This window comes from Medicago sativa, chromosome 5 (genome assembly GCF_051527215.1).
Source record: "Medicago sativa cultivar Bolivia chromosome 5, Bolivia_mono, whole genome shotgun sequence".
Classification (NCBI taxonomy): domain Eukaryota; kingdom Viridiplantae; phylum Streptophyta; class Magnoliopsida; order Fabales; family Fabaceae; genus Medicago; species Medicago sativa.
Genome location: NC_140753.1, coordinates 38,751,290 through 38,766,268, shown reverse-complemented (window position 1 = coordinate 38,766,268; position 14,979 = coordinate 38,751,290).

Below are 14,979 nucleotides of genomic sequence, written 5' to 3'. Positions count from 1 at the left end.
TTTAACCATTTTTCTTTCACTAAAAAGGGCATAAAGTGGCCTACCCTTATTGAATCGAAGCATGTAATAGTTCCTAGGAAATCTAACAAGCATATCTACGACTTCAATGGTTGATTCTAGAGTTTTCAAAAACGGCCGAAATGGGGGTTAAGTGAATTTCCTTGTTAATTTACGGATTTCACTCGTTTTTGACCCTTTTTCTTTCACTAAAAAGGGAATAAAGTAGCCTAGACTTATTAAATCGAAGCATGTAATAGTTCCTAGGAAATCTAACAAGCATATCTACGACTTCCATGGTTGATTTTAGTGTTTCCAAAAATGGCCGAAATGGGGGTTAAGTGAATTTCCTTCTTAATTTACGGATTTCACTCGTCTTTTGACCCTTTTTCTTTCACTATAAAGGGCATAAAGTGGCCTACCCTTATTGAATCGAAGCATGTAATAGTTCCTAGGAAATCTAACAAGCATATCTACGACTTCAATGGTTGATTCTAAAGTTTTCAAAAACGGTCGAAATGGGGGTTAAGTGAATTTCCATGCTAATTTACGGATTTCACTCGTTTTTGACCCTTTTTCTTTCACTAAAAAGGGCATAAAGTGGCCTAGCCTTATTGAATCGAAGCGTGTAATAGTTCTTAATATATCTAACAAGCATATCTACGACTTCCATGGTAAATTTTAGAGTTTTCAAAAACGGCCGAAATGGGGGTTAAGTGAATTTCCTTGTTAATTTACGGAATTCCCTCGTTTTTGACCCTTTTTCTTTCAATAAAAAGGGCATAAAGTGGCCAAGTCCTATTGAATCGTAGCATGTAATAGTTCCTAGGAAATCTAACAAGCATATCTACGACTTCCATCGTTGATTTTAGAGTTTTCAAAAACGGCCGAAATGGGGGTTAAGTTAATTTCCTTGTTAATTTACGGATTTCACTCGTTTTTGACCCTTTTTCTTTCACTAAAAAGGGCATAAAGTAGCCTAGACTTATTAAATCGAAGCATGTAATAGTTCCTAGGAAATCTAACAAGCATATCTACGACTTCAATGGTTGATTCTAGAGTTTTCAAAAACGGCCGAAATGGGGGTTAAGTGAATTTCCTTGTTAATTTACGGATTTCACTCGTTTTTGACCCTTTTTCTTTCACTAAAAAGGGCATAAAGTAGCCTAGACTTATTAAATCGAAGCATGTAATAGTTCCTAGGAAATCTAACAAGCATATCTACGACTTCCATGGTTGATTTTAGTGTTTCCAAAAACGGCCGAAATGGGGGTTAAGTGAATTTCCATGCTAATTTACGGATTTCACTCGTTTTTGACCCTTTTTCTTTCACTAAAAAGGGCATAAAGTGGCCTAGCCTTATTGAATCGAAGCGTGTAATAGTTCTTAAGATATCTAACAAACATATCTACGACTTCCATGGTGGATTTTAGAGTTTTCAAAAACGGCCGAAATGGGGGTTAAGTGAATTTCCTTGTTAATTTACGGAATTCCCTCGTTTTTGACCCTTTTTCTTTCAATAAAAAGGGCATAAAGTGGCCTAGTCCTATTGAATCGAAGCATGTAATAGTTCCTAGGAAATCTAACAAGCATATCTACGACTTCAATGGTTGATTCTAGAGTTTTCAAAAACGGCCGAAATGGGGGTTAAGTGAATTTCCTTGTTAATTTACGGATTTCACTCGTTTTTGACCCTTTTTCTTTCACTAAAAAGGGCATAAAGTAGCCTAGACTTATTAAATCGAAGCATGTAATAGTTCCTAGGAAATCTAACAAGCATATCTACGACTTCCATGGTTGATTTTAGTGTTTCCAAAAATGGCCGATATGGGGGTTAAGTGAATTTCCTTGTTAATTTACGGATTTCACTCGTCTTTTGACCCTTTTTCTTTCACTAAAAAGGGCATAAAGTGGCCTACCCTTATTGAATCGAAACATGTAATAGTTCCTAGGAAATCTAACAAGCATATCTACGACTTCAATGGTTAGTTTTCAAAAACGGCCGAAATGGGGGTTAAGTGAATTTCCATGCTAATTTACGGATTTCACTCGTTTTTGACCCTTTTTCTTTCACTAAAAAGGGCATAAAGTGGCCTAGCCTTATTGAATCGAAGCGTGTAATAGTTCTTAAGATATCTAACAAGCATATCTACGACTTCCATGGTTGATTTTAGAGTTTTCAAAAACGGCCGAAATGGGGGTTAAGTGAATTTCCTTGTTAATTTACGGAATTCCCTCGTTTTTGACCCTTTTTCTTTCAATAAAAAGGGCATAAAGTGGCCTAGTCCTATTGAATCGTAGCATGTAATAGTTCCTAGGAAATCTAACAAGCATATCTACGACTTCCATCGTTGATTTTAGAGTTTTCAAAAACGGCCGAAATGGGGGTTAAGTTAATTTCTTTGTTAGTTTATGGATTTCACTCGTTTTTGACCATTTTTCTTTCACTAAAAAGGGCATAAAGTGGCCTACCCTTATTGAATCGAAGCATGTAATAGTTCCTAGGAAATCTAACAAGCATATCTACGACTTCAATGGTTGATTCTAGAGTTTTCAAAAACGGCCGAAATGGGGGTTAAGTGAATTTCCTTGTTAATTTACGGATTTCACTCGTTTTTGACCCTTTTTCTTTCACTAAAAAGGGCATAAAGTAGCCTAGACTTATTAAATCGAAGCATGTAATAGTTCCTAGGAAATCTAACAAGCATATCTACGACTTCCACGGTTGATTTTAGTGTTTCCAAAAATGGCCGAAATGGGGGTTAAGTGAATTTCCTTGTTAATTTACGGATTTCACTCGTCTTTTGACCCTTTTTCTTTCACTATAAAGGGCATAAAGTGGGCTACCCTTATTGAATCGAAGCATGTAATAGTTCCTAGGAAATCTAACAAGCATATCTACGACTTCAATGGTTGATTCTAAAGTTTTCAAAAACGGTCGAAATGGGGGTTAAGTGAATTTCCATGCTAATTTACGGATTTCACTCGTTTTTGACCCTTTTTCTTTCACTAAAAAGGGCATAAAGTGGCCTAGCCTTATTGAATCGAAGCATGTAATAGTTCTTAAGAAATCTAACAAGCATATCTAAGACTTCCATGGTTGATTTTAGAGTTTTCAAAAACGGCCGAAATGGGGGTTAAGTGAATTTCCTTGTTAATTTACGGAATTCCCTCGTTTTTGACCCTTTTTCTTTCAATAAAAAGGGCATAAAGTGGCCTAGTCCTATTGAATCGTAGCATGTAATAGTTCCTAGGAAATCTAACAAGCATATCTACGACTTCCATCGTTGATTTTAGAGTTTTCAAAAACGGCCGAAATGGGGGTTAAGTTAATTTCCTAGTTAGTTTATGGATTTCACTCGTTTTTAACCATTTTTCTTTCACTAAAAAGGGCATAAAGTGGCCTACCCTTATTGAATCGAAGCATGTAATAGTTCCTAGGAAATCTAACAAGCATATCTACGACTTCAATGGTTGATTCTAGAGTTTTCAAAAACGGCCGAAATGGGGGTTAAGTGAATTTCCTTGTTAACTTACGGATTTCACTCGTTTTTGACCCTTTTTCTTTCACTAAAAAGGGCATAAAGTAGCCTAGACTTATTAAATCGAAGCATGTAATAGTTCCTAGGAAATCTAACAAGCATATCTACGACTTCCATGGTTGATTTTAGTGTTTCCAAAAATGGCCGAAATGGGGGTTAAGTGAATTTCCTTCTTAATTTACGGATTTCACTCGTCTTTTGACCCTTTTTCTTTCACTATAAAGGGCATAAAGTGGCCTACCCTTATTGAATCGAAGCATGTAATAGTTCCTAGGAAATCTAACAAGCATATCTACGACTTCAATGGTTGATTCTAAAGTTTTCAAAAACGGTCGAAATGGGGGTTAAGTGAATTTCCATGCTAATTTACGGATTTCACTCGTTTTTGACCCTTTTTCTTTCACTAAAAAGGGCATAAAGTGGCCTAGCCTTATTGAATCGAAGCATGTAATAGTTCTTAAGAAATCTAACAAGCATATCTAAGACTTCCATGGTTGATTTTAGAGTTTTCAAAAACGGCCGAAATGGGGGTTAAGTGAATTTCCTTGTTAATTTACGGATTTCACTCGTTTTTGACCCTTTTTCTTTCACTAAAAAGGGCATAAAGTAGCCTAGACTTATTAAATCGAAGCATGTAATAGTTCCTAGGAAATCTAACAAGCATATCTACGACTTCCATGGTTGATTTTAGTGTTTCCAAAAATGGCCGAAATGGGGGTTAAGTGAATTTCCTTGTTAATTTACGGATTTCACTCGTCTTTTGACCCTTTTTCTTTCACAAAAAAGGGCATAAAGTGGCCTACCCTTATTGAATCGAAGCATGTAATAGTTCCTAGTAAATCTAACAAGCATATCTACGACTTCAATGGTTAGTTTTCAAAAACGGCCGAAATGGGGGTTAAGTGAATTTCCATGCTAATTTACGGATTTCACTCGTTTTTGACCCTTTTTCTTTCACTAAAAAGGGCATAAAGTGGCCTAGCCTTATTGAATCGAAGCGTGTAATAGTTCTTAATATATCTAACAAGCATATCTACGACTTCCATGGTAAATTTTAGAGTTTTCAAAAACGGCCGAAATGGGGGTTAAGTGAATTTCCTTGTTAATTTACGGAATTCCCTCGTTTTTGACCCTTTTTCTTTCAATAAAAAGGGCATAAAGTGGCCAAGTCCTATTGAATCGTAGCATGTAATAGTTCCTAGGAAATCTAACAAGCATATCTACGACTTCCATCGTTGATTTTAGAGTTTTCAAAAACGGCCGAAATGGGGGTTAAGTTAATTTCTTTGTTAGTTTATGGATTTCACTCGTTTTTGACCATTTTTCTTTCACTAAAAAGGGCATAAAGTGGCCTACCCTTATTGAATCGAAGCATGTAATAGTTCCTAGGAAATCTAACAAGCATATCTACGACTTCAATGGTTGATTCTAGAGTTTTCAAAAACGGCCGAAATGGGGTTAAGTGAATTTCCTTGTTAATTTACGGATTTCACTCGTTTTTGACCCTTTTTCTTTCACTAAAAAGGGCATAAAGTAGCCTAGACTTATTAAATCGAAGCATGTAATAGTTCCTAGGAAATCTAACAAGCATATCTACGACTTCCACGGTTGATTTTAGTGTTTCCAAAAATGGCCGAAATGGGGGTTAAGTGAATTTCCTTGTTAATTTACGGATTTCACTCGTCTTTTGACCCTTTTTCTTTCACTATAAAGGGCATAAAGTGGGCTACCCTTATTGAATCGAAGCATGTAATAGTTCCTAGGAAATCTAACAAGCATATCTACGACTTCAATGGTTGCTTCTAAAGTTTTCAAAAACGGTCGAAATGGGGGTTAAGTGAATTTCCATGCTAATTTACGGATTTCACTCGTTTTTGACCCTTTTTCTTTCACTAAAAAGGGCATAAAGTGGCCTAGCCTTATTGAATCGAAGCATGTAATAGTTCTTAAGAAATCTAACAAGCATATCTAAGACTTCCATGGTTGATTTTAGAGTTTTCAAAAACGGCCGAAATGGGGGTTAAGTGAATTTCCTTGTTAATTTACGGAATTCCCTCGTTTTTGACCCTTTTCCTTTCAATAAAAAGGGCATAAAGTGGCCTAGTCCTATTGAATCGAAGCATGTAATAGTTCCTAGGAAATCTAACAAGCATATCTACGACTTCCATAGTTGATTTTAGAGTTTTCAAAAACGGCCGAAATGGTGATTAAGTGAATTTCCTTGTTAATTTACGGATTTCACTCGTCTTTTGACCATTTTTCTTTCACTAAAAAGGGCATAAAGTGGCCTACCCTTATTGAATTGAAGCATGTAATAGTTCCTAGGAAATCTAACAAGCATATCTACGACTTCAATGGTTGATTCTAGAGTTTTCAAAAACGGCCGAAATGGGGGTTAAGTGAATTTCCTTGTTAATTTACGGATTTCACTCGTTTTTGACCCTTTTTCTTTCACTAAAAAGGGCATAAAGTAGCCTAGACTTATTAAATCGAAGCATGTAATAGTTCCTAGGAAATCTAACAAGCATATCTACGACTTCCATGGTTGATTTTAGTGTTTCCAAAAACGGCCGAAATGGGGGTTAAGTGAATTTCCATGCTAATTTACGGATTTCACTCGTTTTTGACCCTTTTTCTTTCACTAAAAAGGGCATAAAGTGGCCTAGCCTTATTGAATCGAAGCGTGTAATAGTTCTTAAGATATCTAACAAACATATCTACGACTTCCATGGTTGATTTTAGAGTTTTCAAAACCGGCCGAAATGGGGGTTAAGTGAATTTCCTTGTTAATTTACGGAATTCCCTCGTTTTTGACCCTTTTTCTTTCAATAAAAAGGGCACAAAGTGGCCTAGTCCTATTGAATCGAAGCATGTAATAGTTCCTAGGAAATCTAACAAGCATATCTACGACTTCAATGGTTGATTCTAGAGTTTTCAAAAACGGCCGAAATGGGGGTTAAGTGAATTTCCTTGTTAATTTACGGATTTCACTCGTTTTTGACCCTTTTTCTTTCACTAAAAAGGGCATAAAGTAGCCTAGACTTATTAAATCGAAGCATGTAATAGTTCCTAGGAAATCTAACAAGCATATCTACGACTTCCATGGTTGATTTTAGTGTTTCCAAAAATGGCCGATATGGGGGTTAAGTGAATTTCCTTGTTAATTTACGGATTTCACTCGTCTTTTGACCCTTTTTCTTTCACTAAAAAGGGCATAAAGTGGCCTACCCTTATTGAATCGAAACATGTAATAGTTCCTAGGAAATCTAACAAGCATATCTACGACTTCAATGGTTAGTTTTCAAAAACGGCCGAAATGGGGGTTAAGTGAATTTCCATGCTAATTTACGGATTTCACTCGTTTTTGACCCTTTTTCTTTCACTAAAAAGGGCATAAAGTGGCCTAGCCTTATTGAATCGAAGCGTGTAATAGTTCTTAAGATATCTAACAAGCATATCTACGACTTCCATGGTTGATTTTAGAGTTTTCAAAAACGGCCGAAATGGGGGTTAAGTGAATTTCCTTGTTAATTTACGGAATTCCCTCGTTTTTGACCCTTTTTCTTTCAATAAAAAGGGCATAAAGTGGCCTAGTCCTATTGAATCGTAGCATGTAATAGTTCCTAGGAAATCTAACAAGCATATCTACGACTTCCATTGTTGATTTTAGAGTTTTCAAAAACGGCCGAAATGGGGGTTAAGTTAATTTCTTTGTTAGTTTATGGATTTCACTCGTTTTTGACCATTTTTCTTTCACTAAAAAGGGCATAAAGTGGCCTACCCTTATTGAATCGAAGCATGTAATAGTTCCTAGGAAATCTAACAAGCATATCTACGACTTCAATGGTTGATTCTAGAGTTTTCAAAAACGGCCGAAATGGGGTTAAGTGAATTTCCTTGTTAATTTACGGATTTCACTCGTTTTTGACCCTTTTTCTTTCACTAAAAAGGGCATAAAGTAGCCTAGACTTATTAAATCGAAGCATGTAATAGTTCCTAGGAAATCTAACAAGCATATCTACGACTTCCACGGTTGATTCTAGTGTTTCCAAAAATGGCCGAAATGGGGGTTAAGTGAATTTCCTTGTTAATTTACGGATTTCACTCGTCTTTTGACCCTTTTTCTTTCACTATAAAGGGCATAAAGTGGGCTACCCTTATTGAATCGAAGCATGTAATAGTTCCTAGGAAATCTAACAAGCATATCTACGACTTCAATGGTTGCTTCTAAAGTTTTCAAAAACGGTCGAAATGGGGGTTAAGTGAATTTCCATGCTAATTTACGGATTTCACTCGTTTTTGACCCTTTTTCTTTCACTAAAAAGGGCATAAAGTGGCCTAGCCTTATTGAATCGAAGCATGTAATAGTTCTTAAGAAATCTAACAAGCATATCTAAGACTTCCATGGTTGATTTTAGAGTTTTCAAAAACGGCCGAAATGGGGGTTAAGTGAATTTCCTTGTTAATTTACGGAATTCCCTCGTTTTTGACCCTTTTCCTTTCAATAAAAAGGGCATAAAGTGGCCTAGTCCTATTGAATCGAAGCATGTAATAGTTCCTAGGAAATCTAACAAGCATATCTACGACTTCCATAGTTGATTTTAGAGTTTTCAAAAACGGCCGAAATGGTGGTTAAGTGAATTTCCTTGTTAATTTACGGATTTCACTCGTCTTTTGACCATTTTTCTTTCACTAAAAAGGGCATAAAGTGGCCTACCCTTATTGAATTGAAGCATGTAATAGTTCCTAGGAAATCTAACAAGCATATCTACGACTTCAATGGTTGATTCTAGAGTTTTCAAAAACGGCCGAAATGGGGGTTAAGTGAATTTCCTTGTTAATTTACGGATTTCACTCGTTTTTGACCCTTTTTCTTTCACTAAAAAGGGCATAAAGTAGCCTAGACTTATTAAATCGAAGCATGTAATAGTTCCTAGGAAATCTAACAAGCATATCTACGACTTCCATGGTTGATTTTAGTGTTTCCAAAAACGGCCGAAATGGGGGTTAAGTGAATTTCCATGCTAATTTACGGATTTCACTCGTTTTTGACCCTTTTTCTTTCACTAAAAAGGGCATAAAGTGGCCTAGCCTTATTGAATCGAAGCGTGTAATAGTTCTTAAGATATCTAACAAACATATCTACGACTTCCATGGTTGATTTTAGAGTTTTCAAAAACGGCCGAAATGGGGGTTAAGTGAATTTCCTTGTTAATTTACGGAATTCCCTCGTTTTTGACCCTTTTTCTTTCAATAAAAAGGCCATAAAGTGGCCTAGTCCTATTGAATCGAAGCATGTAATAGTTCCTAGGAAATCTAACAAGCATATCTACGACTTCAATGGTTGATTCTAGAGTTTTCAAAAACGGCCGAAATGGGGGTTAAGTGAATTTCCTTGTTAATTTACGGATTTCACTCGTTTTTGACCCTTTTTCTTTCACTAAAAAGGGCATAAAGTAGCCTAGACTTATTAAATCGAAGCATGTAATAGTTCCTAGGAAATCTAACAAGCATATCTACGACTTCCATGGTTGATTTTAGTGTTTCCAAAAATGGCCGATATGGGGGTTAAGTGAATTTCCTTGTTAATTTACGGATTTCACTCGTCTTTTGACCCTTTTTCTTTCACTAAAAAGGGCATAAAGTGGCCTACCCTTATTGAATCGAAACATGTAATAGTTCCTAGGAAATCTAACAAGCATATCTACGACTTCAATGGTTAGTTTTCAAAAACGGCCGAAATGGGGGTTAAGTGAATTTCCATGCTAATTTACGGATTTCACTCGTTTTTGACCCTTTTTCTTTCACTAAAAAGGGCATAAAGTGGCCTAGCCTTATTGAATCGAAGCGTGTAATAGTTCTTAAGATATCTAACAAGCATATCTACGACTTCCATGGTTGATTTTAGAGTTTTCAAAAACGGCCGAAATGGGGGTTAAGTGAATTTCCTTGTTAATTTACGGAATTCCCTCGTTTTTGACCCTTTTTCTTTCAATAAAAAGGGCATAAAGTGGCCTAGTCCTATTGAATCGTAGCATGTAATAGTTCCTAGGAAATCTAACAAGCATATCTACGACTTCCATTGTTGATTTTAGAGTTTTCAAAAACGGCCGAAATGGGGGTTAAGTTAATTTCTATGTTAGTTTATGGATTTCACTCGTTTTTGACCATTTTTCTTTCACTAAAAAGGGCATAAAGTGGCCTACCCTTATTGAATCGAAGCATGTAATAGTTCCTAGGAAATCTAACAAGCATATCTACGACTTCAATGGTTGATTCTAGAGTTTTCAAAAACGGCCGAAATGGGGTTAAGTGAATTTCCTTGTTAATTTACGGATTTCACTCGTTTTTGACCCTTTTTCTTTCACTAAAAAGGGCATAAAGTAGCCTAGACTTATTAAATCGAAGCATGTAATTGTTCCTAGGAAATCTAACAAGCATATCTACGACTTCCACGGTTGATTTTAGTGTTTCCAAAAATGGCCGAAATGGGGGTTAAGTGAATTTCCTTGTTAATTTACGGATTTCACTCGTCTTTTGACCCTTTTTCTTTCACTATAAAGGGCATAAAGTGGGCTACCCTTATTGAATCGAAGCATGTAATAGTTCCTAGGAAATCTAACAAGCATATCTACGACTTCAATGGTTGCTTCTAAAGTTTTCAAAAACGGTCGAAATGGGGGTTAAGTGAATTTCCATGCTAATTTACGGATTTCACTCGTTTTTGACCCTTTTTCTTTCACTAAAAAGGGCATAAAGTGGCCTAGCCTTATTGAATCGAAGCATGTAATAGTTCTTAAGAAATCTAACAAGCATATCTAAGACTTCCATGGTTGATTTTAGAGTTTTCAAAAACGGCCGAAATGGGGGTTAAGTGAATTTCCTTGTTAATTTACGGAATTCCCTCGTTTTTGACCCTTTTCCTTTCAATAAAAAGGGCATAAAGTGGCCTAGTCCTATTGAATCGAAGCATGTAATAGTTCCTAGGAAATCTAACAAGCATATCTACGACTTCCATAGTTGATTTTAGAGTTTTCAAAAACGGCCGAAATGGTGGTTAAGTGAATTTCCTTGTTAATTTACGGATTTCACTCGTCTTTTGACCATTTTTCTTTCACTAAAAAGGGCATAAAGTGGCCTACCCTTATTGAATTGAAGCATGTAATAGTTCCTAGGAAATCTAACAAGCATATCTACGACTTCAATGGTTGATTCTAGAGTTTTCAAAAACGGCCGAAATGGGGGTTAAGTGAATTTCCTTGTTAATTTACGGATTTCACTCGTTTTTGACCCTTTTTCTTTCACTAAAAAGGGCATAAAGTAGCCTAGACTTATTAAATCGAAGCATGTAATAGTTCCTAGGAAATCTAACAAGCATATCTACGACTTCCACGGTTGATTCTAGTGTTTCCAAAAATGGCCGAAATGGGGGTTAAGTGAATTTCCTTGTTAATTTACGGATTTCACTCGTCTTTTGACCCTTTTTCTTTCACTATAAAGGGCATAAAGTGGGCTACCCTTATTGAATCGAAGCGTGTAATAGTTCCTAGGAAATCTAACAAGCATATCTACGACTTCCATGGTTGCTTCTAGAGTTTTCAAAAACGGTCGAAATGGGGGTTAAGTGAATTTCCATGCTAATTTACGGATTTCACTCGTTTTTGACCCTTTTTCTTTCACTAAAAAGGGCATAAAGTGGCCTAGCCTTATTGAATCGAAGCATGTAATAGTTCTTAAGAAATCTAACAAGCATATCTAAGACTTCCATGGTTGATTTTAGAGTTTTCAAAAACGGCCGAAATGGGGGTTAAGTGAATTTCCTTGTTAATTTACGGAATTCCCTCGTTTTTGACCCTTTTCCTTTCAATAAAAAGGGCATAAAGTGGCCTAGTCCTATTGAATCGAAGCATGTAATAGTTCCTAGGAAATCTAACAAGCATATCTACGACTTCCATAGTTGATTTTAGAGTTTTCAAAAACGGCCGAAATGGTGGTTAAGTGAATTTCCTTGTTAATTTACGGATTTCACTCGTCTTTTGACCATTTTTCTTTCACTAAAAAGGGCATAAAGTGGCCTACCCTTATTGAATTGAAGCATGTAATAGTTCCTAGGAAATCTAACAAGCATATCTACGACTTCAATGGTTGATTCTAGAGTTTTCAAAAACGGCCGAAATGGGGGTTAAGTGAATTTCCTTGTTAATTTACGGATTTCACTCGTTTTTGACCCTTTTTCTTTCACTAAAAAGGGCATAAAGTAGCCTAGACTTATTAAATCGAAGCATGTAATAGTTCCTAGGAAATCTAACAAGCATATCTACGACTTCCATGGTTGATTTTAGTGTTTCCAAAAACGGCCGAAATGGGGGTTAAGTGAATTTCCATGCTAATTTACGGATTTCACTCGTTTTTGACCCTTTTTCTTTCACTAAAAAGGGCATAAAGTGGCCTAGCCTTATTGAATCGAAGCGTGTAATAGTTCTTAAGATATCTAACAAACATATCTACGACTTCCATGGTTGATTTTAGAGTTTTCAAAAACGGCCGAAATGGGGGTTAAGTGAATTTCCTTGTTAATTTACGGAATTCCCTCGTTTTTGACCCTTTTTCTTTCAATAAAAAGGCCATAAAGTGGCCTAGTCCTATTGAATCGAAGCATGTAATAGTTCCTAGGAAATCTAACAAGCATATCTACGACTTCAATGGTTGATTCTAGAGTTTTCAAAAACGGCCGAAATGGGGGTTAAGTGAATTTCCTTGTTAATTTACGGATTTCACTCGTTTTTGACCCTTTTTCTTTCACTAAAAAGGGCATAAAGTAGCCTAGACTTATTAAATCGAAGCATGTAATAGTTCCTAGGAAATCTAACAAGCATATCTACGACTTCCATGGTTGATTTTAGTGTTTCCAAAAATGGCCGATATGGGGGTTAAGTGAATTTCCTTGTTAATTTACGGATTTCACTCGTCTTTTGACCCTTTTTCTTTCACTAAAAAGGGCATAAAGTGGCCTACCCTTATTGAATCGAAACATGTAATAGTTCCTAGGAAATCTAACAAGCATATCTACGACTTCAATGGTTAGTTTTCAAAAACGGCCGAAATGGGGGTTAAGTGAATTTCCATGCTAATTTACGGATTTCACTCGTTTTTGACCCTTTTTCTTTCACTAAAAAGGGCATAAAGTGGCCTAGCCTTATTGAATCGAAGCGTGTAATAGTTCTTAAGATATCTAACAAGCATATCTACGACTTCCATGGTTGATTTTAGAGTTTTCAAAAACGGCCGAAATGGGGGTTAAGTGAATTTCCTTGTTAATTTACGGAATTCCCTCGTTTTTGACCCTTTTTCTTTCAATAAAAAGGGCATAAAGTGGCCTAGTCCTATTGAATCGTAGCATGTAATAGTTCCTAGGAAATCTAACAAGCATATCTACGACTTCCATTGTTGATTTTAGAGTTTTCAAAAACGGCCGAAATGGGGGTTAAGTTAATTTCTATGTTAGTTTATGGATTTCACTCGTTTTTGACCATTTTTCTTTCACTAAAAAGGGCATAAAGTGGCCTACCCTTATTGAATCGAAGCATGTAATAGTTCCTAGGAAATCTAACAAGCATATCTACGACTTCAATGGTTGATTCTAGAGTTTTCAAAAACGGCCGAAATGGGGTTAAGTGAATTTCCTTGTTAATTTACGGATTTCACTCGTTTTTGACCCTTTTTCTTTCACTAAAAAGGGCATAAAGTAGCCTAGACTTATTAAATCGAAGCATGTAATTGTTCCTAGGAAATCTAACAAGCATATCTACGACTTCCACGGTTGATTTTAGTGTTTCCAAAAATGGCCGAAATGGGGGTTAAGTGAATTTCCTTGTTAATTTACGGATTTCACTCGTCTTTTGACCCTTTTTCTTTCACTATAAAGGGCATAAAGTGGGCTACCCTTATTGAATCGAAGCATGTAATAGTTCCTAGGAAATCTAACAAGCATATCTACGACTTCAATGGTTGCTTCTAAAGTTTTCAAAAACGGTCGAAATGGGGGTTAAGTGAATTTCCATGCTAATTTACGGATTTCACTCGTTTTTGACCCTTTTTCTTTCACTAAAAAGGGCATAAAGTGGCCTAGCCTTATTGAATCGAAGCATGTAATAGTTCTTAAGAAATCTAACAAGCATATCTAAGACTTCCATGGTTGATTTTAGAGTTTTCAAAAACGGCCGAAATGGGGGTTAAGTGAATTTCCTTGTTAATTTACGGAATTCCCTCGTTTTTGACCCTTTTCCTTTCAATAAAAAGGGCATAAAGTGGCCTAGTCCTATTGAATCGAAGCATGTAATAGTTCCTAGGAAATCTAACAAGCATATCTACGACTTCCATAGTTGATTTTAGAGTTTTCAAAAACGGCCGAAATGGTGGTTAAGTGAATTTCCTTGTTAATTTACGGATTTCACTCGTCTTTTGACCATTTTTCTTTCACTAAAAAGGGCATAAAGTGGCCTACCCTTATTGAATTGAAGCATGTAATAGTTCCTAGGAAATCTAACAAGCATATCTACGACTTCAATGGTTGATTCTAGAGTTTTCAAAAACGGCCGAAATGGGGGTTAAGTGAATTTCCTTGTTAATTTACGGATTTCACTCGTTTTTGACCCTTTTTCTTTCACTAAAAAGGGCATAAAGTAGCCTAGACTTATTAAATCGAAGCATGTAATAGTTCCTAGGAAATCTAACAAGCATATCTACGACTTCCATGGTTGATTTTAGTGTTTCCAAAAACGGCCGAAATGGGGGTTAAGTGAATTTCCATGCTAATTTACGGATTTCACTCGTTTTTGACCCTTTTTCTTTCACTAAAAAGGGCATAAAGTGGCCTAGCCTTATTGAATCGAAGCGTGTAATAGTTCTTAAGATATCTAACAAACATATCTACGACTTCCATGGTTGATTTTAGAGTTTTCAAAAACGGCCGAAATGGGGGTTAAGTGAATTTCCTTGTTAATTTACGGAATTCCCTCGTTTTTGACCCTTTTTCTTTCAATAAAAAGGGCATAAAGTGGCCTAGTCCTATTGAATCGAAGCATGTAATAGTTCCTAGGAAATCTAACAAGCATATCTACGACTTCAATGGTTGATTCTAGAGTTTTCAAAAACGGCCGAAATGGGGGTTAAGTGAATTTCCTTGTTAATTTACGGATTTCACTCGTTTTTGACCCTTTTTCTTTCACTAAAAAGGGCATAAAGTAGCCTAGACTTATTAAATCGAAGCATGTAATAGTTCCTAGGAAATCTAACAAGCATATCTACGACTTCCATGGTTGATTTTAGTGTTTCCAAAAATGGCCGATATGGGGGTTAAGTGAATTTCCTTGTTAATTTACGGATTTCACTCGTCTTTTGACCCTTTTTCTTTCACAAAAAAGGGCATAAAGTGGCCTAC